Here is a 16,042-nt window from a genome sequence, read left to right as displayed (position 1 = left end):
AGATCCAGGTGGGGCAGGACTGCTGAGATCCAGGAGGGGCAGGACCATTGAGATCCCGGCAGGTCAGGGCCACTGAGATCCAGGCAGGGCAGGGCCACTGAGATCCAGGCAGGGCAAGGCCGCTGAGATCCAAGCAGGGCAGGACCACTGAGATCCAGGTGGGGCAGGACTGCTGAGATCCAGGAGGGGCAGGACCATTGAGATCCCGGCAGGTCAGGGCCACTGAGATCCAGGCAGGGCAGGGCCACTGAGATCCAGGCAGGGCAAGGCTGCTGAGATCCAAGCAGGGCAGGACCACTGAGATCCAGGTGGGGCAGGACTGCTGAGATCCAGGAGGGGCAGGACCATTGAGATCCCGGCAGGTCAGGGCCACTGAGATCCAGGCAGGGCAGGGCCACTGAGATCCAGGCAGGGCAAGGCCGCTGAGATCCAAGCAGGGCAGGACCACTGAGATCCAGGTGGGGCAGGACTGCTGAGATCCAGGAGGGGCAGGACCATTGAGATCCCGGCAGGGAAGGGCCACTGAGATCCAGGAGGGCAGGGCTGTGCTCCCTCCAGAGGCTCCAGGGGAGGCTCGTTCCTGCCTCTTCCAGATTCTGTGGCTCCGGGCGTCCTTCAGCTGGTGTCTGCATCCCTCCACTCTCTGGGTCTGTCTTCATGTGGCTTCCCCTCTGTGACCATGTCCCTTATCAGGACACCTGTCATTGGATTTAGGGCCTTTCCACGACACTTTGTTATGGCATCCAGAGGAAGCGAATACAAAAGGGAAGTCGTTCAGTCCAGAGGACAGCTGACACCCTCCCGAATCTGAGAAGGAAAAAGGCCGTCCTCCAGCATCCCACTTTTCCGGATCTCAGTTGGAAAACTGAACAAAGTCTCCCAATATTCATACCGGGGGCTCCCAGTCACAATACAAATGTGCTTTGTTCTAAAACGCTAAAGAGGTTAAAGGTGGAATAAAACACAACTGGACTTGAAGATGGGGTGGGGGGGGGGGGTGGGTGAGCGGGGCGTTTGTTTTCTCGGGAAGAAACAGGGACAGAAGCCACGAACACCAGCACGTTGGTCCGAATCTGCCAGGGGTGGAGCGTTCGCTTGGAATCCAGACATCAGGCATCGCTCTGGGGTTTTTATGACTAGTGACATTTGCGTGAAGCCTGTTCCTGGGCCAACGGTTCCCCTTCCGTTTACGTGCCACCCCTGCAGCGAAAAGCGTTGTGAACAGAGCCCGTGAAGGGAACCGAACCACCCCCCGTCTGCCGCTCGACCGATTCGAATCAGTGCTCATTACCCTTTCCATGATGGCGGTCCGTTCCCCAAAATGCCTCCTGTCGCCCCAACAAAGCACGAGCACTCGACAGGGGTTACAGTTGTGTCCGTAAGCCCCACGTTGATCGCGGCATGCTCAGAAGACATCGTGAATTAATGCCCAGCCCCCGTCTTGGTCGCAACGTGAGCAGCTACATCGTTGCCTCCAACCCATGTCAATCCCACCCAGCCTCCGCATCTGGTTTTTCCAATATGGCGGCCCCTTGACTCACCATCACCACCAGTCTCCGGAAGAAACGCAAAGTCACTCCTACGGTTTGATCTTCTTGGGTCGTGTCTCTCTACCGTGGCCTTTGGCGTTATGTCTCAACATGGCAGACCCTTCATTATTCTCCTGGCGACCCCTTCACTTTTGGAAACAGCCCTTTATATCTGCCCATCCGTCCACCTACTGATCACGTCTCCTGCTCACCACGGTCCACCGTGTGTCCTGCTCTCCTTCTTTCCTGTCCTTTAGGCTGGTTCCTCCATACAAACCAGACCCCACCCCTCACTTCACCAGCTTCCAAACAGGCACCCAACCCCACCAACCCCAAGTACACAACTAGATGCGTCATGGCAGACCAAGAGAACGGAGCGATCTTTCGAAGACACGGAGGGAAACACAGTGCGAACACAGCCCTCCAAGAAACACGTGCAATGTGGTGGCACCCAGAGAGAAGGGTATGCAGACAGTGCCGTGTATGATCTCAGTCTCAGAAAGCTACAGAGCAGGATCCACACATGTGCACCCAATCTCCCACACAGCCCTGCGTGCCCCCACATGCACCCCTGAGCAGAGCGTGTGGGACATGTGGTCTCAACATGTACCCGTCCTCTTGCCAAGTGATCTCACGTAATTTATGATCTCTGGGATTCCTCCATTCATCCATCAGCAGAGACACATGGATCTTAATAATTAATGCAATAAAGAAAAGCTTTTCAGGGGACTCAGGATCATCCCAAGTCGTCTCATAACTGCTGTATTGATCTTCAGTATGATTTACATCTCTGATATAGTAGCCTGCTGTCTGCAATCCCAGACTGTCAGGTTTCTAGGGTTTGTGACGATTCCTGCTTTGGATGTTTAATAGATGAGGGTGACTGGATGGATGGATGGATGGATGGATGGAGAGAGAGAGACAGAGAGATGATAGATAGATAGATAGATAGATAGATAGATAGATAGATATAATGGATGGGTGGATGGATGAATGGATACAGGGATGGATGGATACAGGGTTAGATGGACAGATAGATGATAGATAGATAGATAGACAGATAGATAAATAGATATAATGGATGGGTAAATTAATGGATGGATACAGCGATGGATGGATACAAGGATGGATGGATAGATCATAGATAGATAGATAGATAGATAGATAGATAGATAGATAGATATGATGGATGGATGGATGGATGGATGGATAGATAGATAGATAGATAAATATGATGGATGGATGGATAGATAGATAGATATGATGGATGGATGGATGGATGGATGGATAGATAGATAGATAGATATGATGGATGGATGGATAGATAGATAGATAGATAGATAGATAAATATGATGGATGGATGGATAGATAGATAGATATGATGGATGGATGGATGGATAGATAGATAGATAGATATGATGGATGGATAGATAGATATGATGGATAGATAGATAGATACATAGATAGATAGATAGATATGATGGATAGATTAGATAGATAGATAGATATGATGGATAGATAGATAGAAGATAGATATGATGATGATGATGATGATGATGATAGATAGATATAATGGATGGGTGAATGGATGGATGCATACAGGGTTGGATGGACGGATAGATGGATAGATGATATCAAGATGGATGGATAGATAGGCAGATAGATATGATAGGTGGATAGACAGATATGGTGGGTGGATGGATAGATAGATAGATAGATATGATGGATGGGTGAATGGATGGATAGATAGATAGATATGGATGGATGGATAGATAGATAGATAGATATGACGAGTGGATAGATACATATGATGGATGGATGGATGGATAGATGGCAGCTAGCTATTGAAGAGTGATTATCGCTACACTGTAAAAGACAGACCAACTTAAAAAAAAAAGTACAGGTTTTTGCCGTTGTTACGAAAGCTGCCATCTCCCGATTCTGGCCATCTGTTGTCTCTGTGCTTTCGAAACAATAAGTGCCCCCTTGCCCACCCAGTGCCCTCTTGTCACCACCGTTGTGACCTCCTGATAGCTGGAGAAACCCCTCCCCCGACCCGGTCTTCCTGGAAGGTGCACCTGTGCCCAGGGACATCTCGCTCCTGGGGGACAGCGAACTGGCTGAGACGGGGACCCCACGGCTCTCCGGAGCTCCGTCCCCATACTTGCGGAAAGATGCCTCCTGCCTGTGCACCCGCAGCCTCCAGAGCCTCCCCGTGGTCAGGGAGAAGGTTCCCATGTCAATCAGGGTGCCAGGACCAACCCCGTGTCCCTGACCTGAGGGCAGGGGGGATAGCTGCGAGCATCAGTTAGATGCACGCTTGTGGCCACGACGGAGCAGGTAAGAACCCGCACAGCAAAACCTGGCCTATTTTCTATGGTGCGCGGGAGCCCGGGGTGCGTCCTCCTCCCAAACCCGGAACCCCGTGGTGCATCCCACGACAGACTGTTACCGGAGCTCCCCGGAAAGCAGCTGTTCCTGTGACCCTACGGGCTATTATTTTATTAGGAAATCAATAGATCGGCAAAGCAGCTTAGCCGATTTGGGGTGCGTTGGGTTTTCTGACAAGAGATGTCTCTGGTTTCTACAACGGGGGAGAAACGCTCCTGCACAAACAATACATTCATTCGACTGCTGCTTGAAGGTGGTGCTAAGGACCTGGGGCAGCTTGTTGGTTCAGACTCCCATCTGTGCACCCTCGGCACTTGAATCCCTGATGTGCTGCATTCCAGAAGGTCTCCCTCTTGCCCGCGACCCCCGCCTTGCTTCTGCGTTTTTGGGGCTTTGCAGGGCTGTTTTCCCCCAGGCACAGGGCGGGGGCTCAGCTCCCAGATGCTGGCTTAGGGAAGGTGTCAGGACGGCCCTCTCTGCTCCGTCCACAGTGGAGGACGGGCAAGCTGCGAAAACACCAGACATCTGGACGCTTCAACTTTTAGCCCCCAAAGCCCTGCCTACACTTGTCATAACTCAGCCAGCCCCCCTCAGCTCCCGGCCGTCGGCCCCTAAGTTGGAAGGGGACGGGGGTGGGGCGGGGGGGTGGCTGAAACACGCCGAGCTGCCGCGTTAACGGCGAGCGAATCGGAAACATCTGGAGTAATATTTCGGTGAAACATTCCTGAGTTAGACTGAGAGGGGTCTTGGGAAGAGACCATGGCAGACAGCAGGAAAACGGTCTTGAGACGTGGCGTTGAGCGCAGGGCCGGCCCCAGCGGCCGCGTGTCGGAAAGAGAAGCCTTGCTTGGAAGTTTCTAGGCGTTGCACCTGTCTGCCTTGTCGGTTTCCCTCCGGCGTTTCCGGCATCAGCCCCGTGTGGGCGCCCCAGGCGCCCTCATATGTACATGGCGTCCCTGCAGCCTGTGCCAATGTCCTGCGGTCTGTCCTCCGCGTGGGGTGCCCCCTGTTGCTCCCCAGTTCTACCGCGGATATTGACGTCCCCTCACGAGTCTCTGCTCACGTCGGGGCTTTGATCCTGAGGCTACAACGTGCTCCCAAACCAGGAGATGCTGGGCATGGACAGACAGGCCGAGGGGCAGCCGTGAGTTTGGGGGGCTGGCTACGGGCTGGCAGGTGCTGAGGAGGGGAGACACGGGCACGGGGGGCGGGCAGGTGCGGGCACGAGGGCGTGTGGCCAGGCGGCCGGCTGGAGGGCTGGGGTTCCTGCCCTAGGTCTGTGCTGGACCCCCTGCCCCGACCCCCACACACCCGGCCGGGGACCATCCAGGCAGTTGAGGACAAGGGAGCCCCTCGTGCCCCGAATCGCCCCCAAGACCTCCCCCTGGCTCTCGGGCCACCCTCGCAGCCCAGAGGGACCCACACACTCTCTTTTATCCGCCAGCCTCCCCGCTTCACGGCAGAGCCGGGATCCCGCGGGCGACCTCCCCGCCGGCTCCGAGCTGGCCTCCCCTCCCTCCGCCTCCAGGAACCTGTGCCAAACACCCTTCAGTCTGTGGCAGTGCCGTGCGGTTTATTATTTTAATTGGTGCCGGGCCCCTGCAGGTTTACAACTCCCATGTTTACACTAATGGTGCTTTTAATAAGACGCCTAAGACCTAACAGGAACCCAGGGCTCTATAAATGTTTTAATTCACACAAACCCACCCACGGACTTCCATTTACACCCACTGTGGTCAGGACATAAAGTCCACGGCCGTCTGAGGTGCATTTTCTGCCCCCCCTTCGCCCTGCCTCTCCGAGAACCTCCCCCTCCCCCCCTGCTCCACGGCCAGCCCAAGTGTTCGGGGTTTTCAGGTGGCACTCCGGGCAGGCCGGGGGTGAACGTGCACCAGTCCCGACCCCCACCACGGACGGGGGGCCTCGGAAAAGCCGCCTGCACCGCCCGGACTCCACGCCTGGCCAGGACGCCCGAGCGGAAGGCGGGGTGCATGTGGGACAGGACGTCCCGCGGGAAGGAGGGAGGCTGTTCGGACGGGAGCCCAGGCACAGCCGGCACTCGGAGCGGCTGCAGGGGGGACAGTGACGAGGAGCCCAGGACAGGACAGGCCGCGGGCACGACGTCCGAGGTCCTGAGTGTGGCCAGGCTTCCACACTGCGACTCGGGGGCTGTCTGCTGCGGTCACAGGAGCTTGTCACCGTCACCGGCCAGGACGCACCAGGCAGAGGTGACGAGACAGACACTGTTTGCACGACCAGCATTTCTGCAGCCCATCCGATCCCGCCCTCTTGGGCCAAAGGGACATTTGTCCACACGACTCTACACATTTGCTGCAACATCATGGATGTGTTTGCTGCAGCTGCTACGACAAATACTCCAGACTGGGGGGGCTCAGATATGGATTGTTAAAAATTTTTTAATGTTCATTTATTTAAGAGAGAGAGAGAGGGAGAGAGTGTGAGCAAGGGAGGGGCAGAGAGACAGGGAGACACAGAATCTGAAGCAGGATCCGGGCTCTGAGCTCTCAGCACAGAGCCCAACGCGGGGCTCAAAACCTAAGTCAGAGGCTTAAGTGAGTGAGCCACCCAGGTGCCCCAACATGGACTTTTCATGGTACTGTAGTCTAGCAGTCTGAGATCCCTGCAGGGCTGAGGCTGGGGGTCTGAGATCCCTGCAGGGCTGACGCTGGGGGTCTGACCCATGCAGGGCTGAGGCTGGGAGGCTGAGATCCAGGCAGGGATGTGACTGGAGGTCTGAGATTCAGGCAGGGCCGATACTGGGGATCTGAGATCCAGGCAGGGCTGAGGCTTGGAGGCTGAGACCCAGGCAGGGCCGAGGCTGGGGGTCTGAGATCCCAGGGAGGGCTGAGGCTGGGAGTGTGACGTCCAGGCAGGGCCTAGGCTGGGTGTCTGAGATACAGGCAGGGTCAAGGCAGGGAGTGTGAGGTCCAGGGATGCCTGAGGCTGGAAGTTTGACATTCAGGCAGGGCCGAGGCTGGGATTCTGAGAATCAGGCATGGCTGAGGCTGGGGGTCTGACATCCAGGCAGGGCCGAGGCTGGGACTCTGAGGTCCAGGCAGGGCTGAGGCTGGGGGTCTGAGATCCAGGCAGGGCTGAGGCTGGGACTCTGAGGTCCAGGCAGGGCTGAGGCTGGGGGTCTGAGATCCAGGCAGGGCTGAGGCTGGGAGTCTGAGATCCAGGCAGGGCTGAGGCTGAGGGTCTGCGATCCAGGCAGGAGTGAGGCTGGGATTCTGAGGTCCAGGAGGGGCTGAGGCTGGGGGTCTGAGGTCCAGGCAGGGCTGAGGCTGGGTGTCTGAGATCCAGGCAAGGCTGAGGCTGGGACTCTGAGGTCCAGGCAGGGCTGAGGCTGGGGGTCTGAGATCCAGGCAGGGCCGAGGCTGGGGGTCTGAGATCCAGGCAGAGCTGAGGCCAAGAGTCTGAGGTCCAGGCAGGGCCGAGGCTGGGGGTCTGAGGTCCAGGCAGGGCCGAGGCGGGTTCCTCCTGAGGCCTCTCTCCTTGGAGCGTAGACTCCGTGTTTTCCCCGTGTCCTCACGTGGTCGTCCCTCCGTGCGTGTCTGTGTCCTCAACCCCCCTCTCTGCAAAGACCCCGGTTCTGTGGGATCCGGACCCACCCAGTTAGCTGGATTTACTTTAATCCCCTCTTAAAGACCCCACCTCCAAATCCAGCCTCATCCTGACGTCCGGCGGGCCAAACCTTCCCCGCGTGCGTTTTCGGGAAGGGACACGCGTGAGCCCACATCAGTCACCGGGACCCGGAATCCCTCTCGTGTTTAGGGGAACCTTTCAGTGAAAAGCAGGGCGTATCTCCATGATGCTCAGTGATGGGATTTTGGATCAACTGAGGAACAGAGGAGGAGAAACATGCCGCACGGGAAAACGACAGCCTGAGGGAACGTCGTCGGGGCCGGTGACCTTGCCGCCATGTGGGCGGGATGAGAGCCTGGCTGTGAAAGGCCCTGATGCACAGAGCTCTCCGTGCTGGCCGTCCTGAGTCTCCTGCAGTTGGGACCCACGGCCCGTGGCTCCCCGGCCGGGATCCCTGGGAGCCCCACGGCGGTCGGGCACCTTCAGACGTCACAATCTCGGCTGACCTGCTGTGGCCACCGCTGCCCAGGGCAGACAGCTCGAGTGGGGTCCAGAAGCATCGTCCCCCCCCAAAAAAAAAAACCAGTCCTCCGAGGGCCCTGCTCCTGCCCGTTCGGCCACAGGACGTCTGCAAACCTTCGCAGGAGCCAGAGCGCCGCGGGAGATATATCGCTGCCTTTACGACGCGGCCGCCCGGGACCCGTAAATCACATTTCTGTCCTCTTCAGCCTGTCCCTCTGCCCCCAAACAGCCGTTTGGTACATTTCCCCGTCCCTCGCCCGCCTCGTGAGGATGTCACCCCCCGACCAGGAAGTGCAGCCACCAAGCGTTTTGAAAATCCCCACGTAAATTTTACGAGCGGGAATCACGGGACGGCGTAAATTCTGTGACGACAACCGACAGACGTTGGGGGCAAACCCTCCCCCCTCCCCCAACTTGAAATAATTAATACGCGTTTCTTCCTTTCGGCCCGTCAGCATCGCCGCTCTCGGGGTGATTAGCGAGCCCCGCGTAATGGACTTACCATGCGTGGCTGGTCACCACTCCCCTGCCCCCTCCCGGCCCAGCCGAACACGTAGGAAATTAACAAAGTCTGTGACCCAACAACGAACAATTCATAAATTCATTAGATTAAAAAAAAGAGAGGGAGAGACGGGGGGGGGGGGGCAACAACATAGCAATTCGTTTAATAGGTTTTATTGCAATGCCTAATTTACATTTCTGCCTTCCCTGGCAAAGATATTACTTCATTAAGAATTTTTTTTCAAATTAGAGAAATTTTAATGACTTGTATTATTTATTGCTTCCATATGTAAGTAGTTATCTTTCTTACAAATGGAAATGAGACCCCAAAATTACCACAAATGGGGCCAGGCCACGGTGCACACATGTTTGCTTTCGGAGAGGGTATGCCTGCCTCCTCGAATTACCGTTAACCGGCCCGTGCACTGAGCAGGCTCCAAGAGGCGGGCTTTGAAAATCACTCTCGTTAAATTTATTTGGAACCAAGGAGACGTCTCCACCAGAGTTTCGCAAATGAGCTCTGATAATATTAAACACCTGGTAAGCCACGGCCCCCGGGGGACCCCGCACCGCTGTGTTTGACCTCTGGCCCCTCGGCCCTATGAGTCCCCGGGCCACGTTCAGACAAGAAGGCGATTCTGAAGGAAAACACCTGTTGGCCAACGTGACCTCGGAGCCAGAGCGGGAGGGAGGCAGGCAGCTGGGCCCAGCTCGCCCGAGGCCCGGGACACAGGTGTTTCCTCCGCAGGGTCTTGGGTGGTGGGAGGTCACCCGAAAAGGAGAGGGGCCCCGGGGCAGCGTCCCCGGTGGGTGACGGGGGCCCGGCATCCCAGAGCGCACTGGGGCACACGGCAAACCCAGCCGAGAGGGACCGAAGGACGTCCGTCCCAGCCCTCCCGGGAACGGAAGGGAGACCAGCGGCCAGGCCAGGGCACTGTGTCAGCAGAGTCGGGAGAGGTCACCCCAGAGACGCGTGCGGAAAACCCACGGACGTGAGCTTAGGTAGACGGGATCTGGCACACGGGGCCTCCGGCCTCCTGGTCGACCACAGGACAGGACAGTGGCAACGGGTATTCGATTGTAGAGTGCAGGTCCCCAGACGGGGGACGCGGGCTGCACGGGGTCGGACCCCGGGGCGCCAGGCTCCCATGGTGTGGGCCCCCTTGTGCGGGTTCCCCCAGATGGCTCCCTCCAGGACATGGGGGGGGGGGTGTCTGCACAGTTGCTGAAACGCCCGTGTCTGAGACGTGAGGCCCCCGCTCCCTCCCAGGACCTGCTTCCGGTAATTTCCCCCCCCCCCCCGGGTTCTCGAGGTCCCTTTGGGGCGGGGGACGGGGCCAGGCTCCGCCCGCTCACCTGACGGCTGTCACCGCAGCCGGTGGGGACCGTCCCGTGGCCCCCCGCACCAGCCCTCCGTTTCCAGCATCCTCCGGGCCTCTGGGGTGCTCAGACCGAAAACAGCCAATTTTGGACCATTTATTATGCGCACAAACCTGGAGAGAGGGCGGGGGCGGCTGGCCGAGTCTGTGCCCTGCGAATTCAGGCAACTTGTCAGAACTCATTTCGGCCTGACGACGGGCATCGCTCGGGCCCCCCCTCCTCGGTGTCCCCCCCCACCATGTCCCAGGCGAGAAAGGTCACCACCGTGCACGCCGGGCTGAGAGTCTCATTAATGTGCCCGGATTCTTGGGAAAAAATCGGGAGAGTGGGGAAAGTGGGAGGCAGAGAGAGACACAGAGGGAGGCAGAGACACGGAGAGGCTCAGGGGGACTCCTGGCTGGTCCACGACACCAGAAATCTCCCTCCGTGGCCCGCCGGGCGTTCGGCTCTCACGGAGAGCGACATCTGAAACCCATCACTGGGGCCCCGAGGGGGTCCTGTTCCGTGTTTTTTTTTTTTTGTTCCAAGTCGTATCCAAACTCGGGGATGATAATGAGGCATTCACCCCGCCGTGGCGGGTGGGTTGACTCAACTCGCAGGTCTTTGCAAGGCGAGGGCTCTGTGGCCAGGCGGTCGGAGGGAGGCCCCCGACTCTCCCGTCCCGCACCCGTGCACGCCCGAAACCCAATTGCCGAGCCCTCGCTGCAACGAGACAGAAGTCATCAGTTCACATCAGGCTCCTGCTATGATTCCTGCCACAGCCCATCACCGTGGCCTCTGCTTGACGAGCCCACGTCACTTCCACTCAGCAGTGAGAATGTCAGCTTGTCAAGGGTTTTTAAGGCTGGGACTTGGAGACACGGCACGGCAATTTCTCTCCGAGCCACAGGATGGAATCCACCGCCCCCCCCCCCACCCCGCGTCCACCCCAAAAGGTCCTCACTCCACAGACACACTTAATGCGATGGCACACTTTTTTGCCAGTGGACCAACGGAGACGAAAATTTTCTCTCTCTTTTTTTTGCTTTTTCTAAGGTGATGTCTCTGCCTCCCCCCCCCCCCACCGTGCCCCTCCCCCCCCCTCCGGGTACCACGAAAGGACAATAGCACCGAGGCCTCTTAGATCATCTCCAGGCTTGTCTGTGGGCAACCTAACAATTAGAGACAAGCTCAGGTGATGAGTGTTCACGGTTTCATGACCTTCCTCGTGACGCCTACTCAGGGACAGGCTGCCTGGAATCCAACTGAGGCAGGCGGCCAAATCCAAAAGAACGCAGCGTCCGGGGGTGCCTGGGGGGCCCCGTCGGTTCAGGGTCCGACTTCGGCTCAGGTCATGATCTCACGGTTCATGGGTTCGAGCCCCGCGTCGGGCTCTGTGCTGACAGCTCGGAGCCTGGAACCTGCCTCCGATTCTGGGTCTCCCTCTCTCTCTCTGCCCCTCCCCTGCTTGCTCTGTGTCTCTCTCTCTGTCTCTGTGTCAGAACCAAATTTAATAGCATTAAAACCAGTTTAAAAGAAAGGAACCAGGGGCGCCTGGGTGGCGCAGTCGGTTAAGCGTCCGACTTCAGCCAGGTCACGATCTCGCGGTCCGTGAGTACGAGCCCCGCGTCAGGCTCTGGGCTGATGGCTCGGAGCCTGGAGCCTGTTTCCCATTCTGTGTCTCCCTCTCTCTCTGCCCCTCCCCCGTTCATGCTCTGTCTCTCTCTGTCCCAAAAAATAAATTAAAAAAAAACATTGAAAAAAAAAAATTTAAAAAAAAAAAAAAAAAAAAAAAAGAAAGGAACCAGCCTTCTGCAGGGGGAGGGGCAGGGCGGGGGTGCAGCAAACCCAGGAGTGTGCAGGGTTGTTCAAAGCCCACACAGCCTGCTGCACGTGGACCCCAGGCTAGAGCCCCTGGAAGGCAGCCCCAGCTTGTGCGGGATCACCCCAGAAACGGACGTATGTTGCCCCTGGGGCTATGGCAGACGTAGAGGGAGGATGGTCAAGGATGGCCAGGCCCCCCCCAGTCCCGCCAAGCGGGGCACCCTACCCGGCTTCCCGTCTCATCGTGCCAGGTCCTACTCACCCGGGCGTGGGCTTTTGCTCCCTGCCGTGGGGACCACGTGTGCATGGACGCGGGTCCTCACGAGGCTGTGCTCTTGTGACCTGCCCAGTGGTCCCCCCCACCCAAAAGGCTTTCCTCCACTGCCTCTGTGCATGGAGGTGGGGAGAGGGGGGCTCTGTCCAGCTCGCCCCCTGCCTCCGAAGCATGGGCGCCGTGAGGCACAGCTTAGAAACGCCCCGCCGGCCGCCCCTCGTCCCCTACAGCCCTCGCTGTAAACTTTTATTCGCCGTTCAGCAAATTGAAAGCTGCGAGCCGGGGGACGGGGAGTTCGTTAACGAGGGGCCGTGAATCGGCTCTTTCTTTGCGAGTCTGCGGCTGTGCGTGCTCCCGTCGGAGGGAAAAAATAAAACGAAATAAAAAAACAAAAACAAAAACAAAAAACCAGGAGGCTCGGGAGTCCCCAGCCCCGTCGCCAGAGACAGGCACAGCCCGAGTCCCCAGGAGCCAGCCGGGAACAGTGCGCCCTCGCCTCCCCAGGCTCCTTCAGACCGAAACACGTCCGGGGCACTGGGGACGGGGGGTTCTCGCGTCCAGAAGCACTGGGCACACACACGGGCGTGCCCGAGCCAGTTCACAAAGGACGCACAAGCTCAGGTTCAGTCCGTGAAACTGCGTGTTTCCAGGGCAGGGGCCGCTCTGCTGAATTCGCCTGGCGCCTCGGACGGGATCCGCAGAGAAATGGCAGAAACGCAACCAAATTCCTGCTGTTGAGAATGTAAGCGATGCCGTTCTGTCCGCCCCCCCCCCCCCCGCACCCCAGATCAGGCCCATGGGACGAACCTGCACTTTGCACAGACTGCTTGTAATTAATTTACTGAGAATGATATGAAAATGTTTAAAGCTTTTGCTTTTCTTTTTTCTTCCCTTCTCTTTCATTTTTTCCTTTCTTCTTTTTTCCTTTTTTCTCTTCTTTTCCTTTTTCCTCTTGTTTTCTTTTCCTTTTTCTTTTCTTTTCCTTTTTTCTTTTCCTTTTTCCTTTTCTTTTCTTCTTGTCTCATCTCTTTTGTTTTTTCTTTTCTCATCCTTTCTCTTTTCTTTTTCCTTTTCTTTTCTCTTCTCTTTCCTTTTCTTCCCTTCCCTTCCCTTCCCTTCCCTTCCCTTCCCTTCCCTTCCCTTCCCTTCGCTTGTATCTAATGCAGAAATGCAGGCTTGCAGAGATCTTCTGTGAAATTGTACCCAACTCCTCTTCGGGGAAACGGTTCCCCGATCAACAAACACATTCTGAAAAGTATTGTCTCGACCTAGGACTGTGTCCGGTGCCCTCCACATATGGGTCTGCTCCAGCCACTGGGTGGAAACTCATCCCCGAATGGAAAAGAGCCGGCTGTACAACCCGTCATAAAAATGAGGGTTCCTGCTAAAACCCACTGGCAGATTTCAAGCAGTGGTACCAGAACCACAAGCTGCATTCTTGAAGCGGGGCTCAGGGGTAACAAAGTCCGCAGAAGACAGAAGATGGGGGTGGGTACATCACTTAGGGCTTCCTGGGCACCAGCCTGAGCGGGCTGAAGCAAATCAGGAAGCGTCGGCTCATGGAGTACAACTTCCGTGGTAACTGGTTTCAGGACTGGCTTGATCAAGGCACTTCACAAGGCCGCAGAGGCCTGCTTTCTGCCGCTATGCACATTCATATTCCAGTTTTTCTTTAAACACCTTTTTTTTTTCTTGCAAAAATCCTGGGGATGTTGGAAGGGTCAAAGTCTGGAAACACAGAACATCCTGGGGTCTTCCCGCCTGAAAAATGACCAGCTGACGTCTGCACGGATTGTGGCCTCGGAAAAAGGCCAGGCGGGAGGACGCTTTTGGATTTTGCTTCTGAGATCCTCCTCCCCTCACGCCGTGCTCCCCAGAGCGGTTCGCGCATGAGAACGGGCATCACTGACGGCAACTCCGTCCCTCTCTGATTTCCACTTAAGTAGAAGAGACGCCTTCCCGTCAACACGGCCTGTACGTTTGTGCACCCGAGGCCCCAGCGGACCAGCAGCTCTTCAGGACACGAGCCTTCCTCTAACGTCACCGACCCCAGCCCCTCACGTCCACTGCTAGCCCCTGCGTCCACGAACTGGTCCCTGTGTGTGTGCACTTAGCTGCTGTGCGTGTTTCGTGGAAACGGGTCATGGGATCACTGGGACGTGCCCTGTGCACTCTGACTCCTCTCTCGGGGCATCGTTCCACACGGACGAGTGCTTCCTTTTTTACGGCTGAGTCTTTTTGGTTTAATTTTTTACATGTTTATTTATTTTTTGAGAGAGAGACAGAGCGTGTAGTGGGGAGGGGCAGAGAGAGAGGGAGACAAAGAATCTGAAGCAGGATTCAGGCTCCAAGCTGTCAGCACAGAGCCTGATGCAGGGGTTGAAGTCACAAACCGTGAGATCGTGACTGGAACCGAAGTCGGACGCTTAACCGACTGAGCCCCCCAGGTGCCCCATAATTTTTTTTATTATTAAAAAAAATTTTTTAAGTGTGGAACCTGACACAGGGCTCGAACTCGTGGCCTGAGCTGAGATCAAGGGTCGGGCACTTAACCCACTGAGCCACCCAGGTGCCCCCAGGGCTCAGTGCTGTTCCATCGTGTGCACGGACCCCCGTCACGTCCCTCCGTGCGTCCATCCGTGGACACGTGGCCTATTTCCCCGTGCGGTCTGTTGTGAATCATGGCGCCTGGAACACACGTGTGCAGGTTTTCGTGGGAACGCCTGTCTTGCAAAGAACCTTCGCGCACCATGCCCGCGGGCATCCGCCGCGGGGTCTGCGTACGTCTGCCTCCCTGCGTCCCCCCGGCCCCCCAGCCGCCCAGCTGGGCCGAGAGGCATCCGTGTGGGGGGAAGGGTTACCTCCTTCTGGAACCGCACGGCCCCCCCCCCCTCCCCACCACCTTGCGTTAAGGCACCTGCAGGACTTGTCCTGCAGGAAACGGCTGCCTGCTGTTCACACGCACTCTGCCCCTTCCCTCCCCTCCCCTGCCCCGCCCCACTCTCTCCGCCCATGTGCAGCCATGCACCTATCACTGTCTCAACACCAGCTCTCCCCTGTCCCCACCTCCGCCCACGTGCAGCAAAGTCCTCAGGGACACGAGTGGAGAAAGCGGTCGGGGACACTGTGGAGGACAGGGACGCAAAGAGGCACCGTGACAGCCGCCTGGGGGCAGCGTGCGAGATTTACAGGCCGACAGGCCGCGGCCTCGGAGGACCCATAAAGGAAGGTAACACCACCTCAGCTCTGACTCGGCCCCTTACCCCCCAGCTCCCGGAACGTTCCAGGGCTGCCTGGACCCGGACGACCCACACAGACGGGCAGGGACACACACACCTGCCCGGCGGCCTCTATGCCGCGTGACTCAGACACCTGCATTCACGTCATGGCCCTGAGATCACGCTCCGTGGGCGACGGGTGGGGGTTCACGGGCTCCCCTTCCAGCAGAGATGGGAGGAGACAAGGGTCGGCCTGGGGAAGGAGCCCGGCTGCATGGTCGGGCACGTCGGGGCCCATGAGGTCCCCTCGAGGGAGGCTCAGGTCCTGCCCCTCCTGGATCTTTGACCTGCAGCCTCCAGAACAGTGAGATGACTAATTTCCGTTGTTCAAAGCCTCTGCATTTGTGGTCATTTCTTACGACCCCCTCCCCCCGCCCCCAGGAAATTTTTCAGCTTGAGGGCATTTTTAAAGGCCCGTCTCCTCTGATCAGACCAGTTGGTTCCGATACCTTCCTGCCAAGATAAGAGCAGAGCCCCACTGCTCTTGACCAGAGGTCCGATGCCCCCAAATTGGCAGGTGAGGCTTGCGGGGCATCGAGAAGAAGCTTCACGACCATTAAAAAAAAAAAAAAGTACAGATTGTTTAATATCTGCGAACATCAATTATATCTCGTTAGTGATATGTGCCGTGACACAATGGGGTGATATTATCACGTTACAAAGTATCTGCTTCAATCAAGGGAAGCAATTCCAGGAAACCAGAGTAGGTCAGACTTTGAAAAAGAAAAATCTTGGGGAAAAAAAAAGAGGTCAGGCA

Source organism: Neofelis nebulosa, chromosome X, assembly GCF_028018385.1.
Source record: "Neofelis nebulosa isolate mNeoNeb1 chromosome X, mNeoNeb1.pri, whole genome shotgun sequence".
Classification (NCBI taxonomy): domain Eukaryota; kingdom Metazoa; phylum Chordata; class Mammalia; order Carnivora; family Felidae; genus Neofelis; species Neofelis nebulosa.
The sequence above is the reverse complement of the archived record's forward strand: the minus strand, read 5'-3'. Positions refer to the sequence as shown.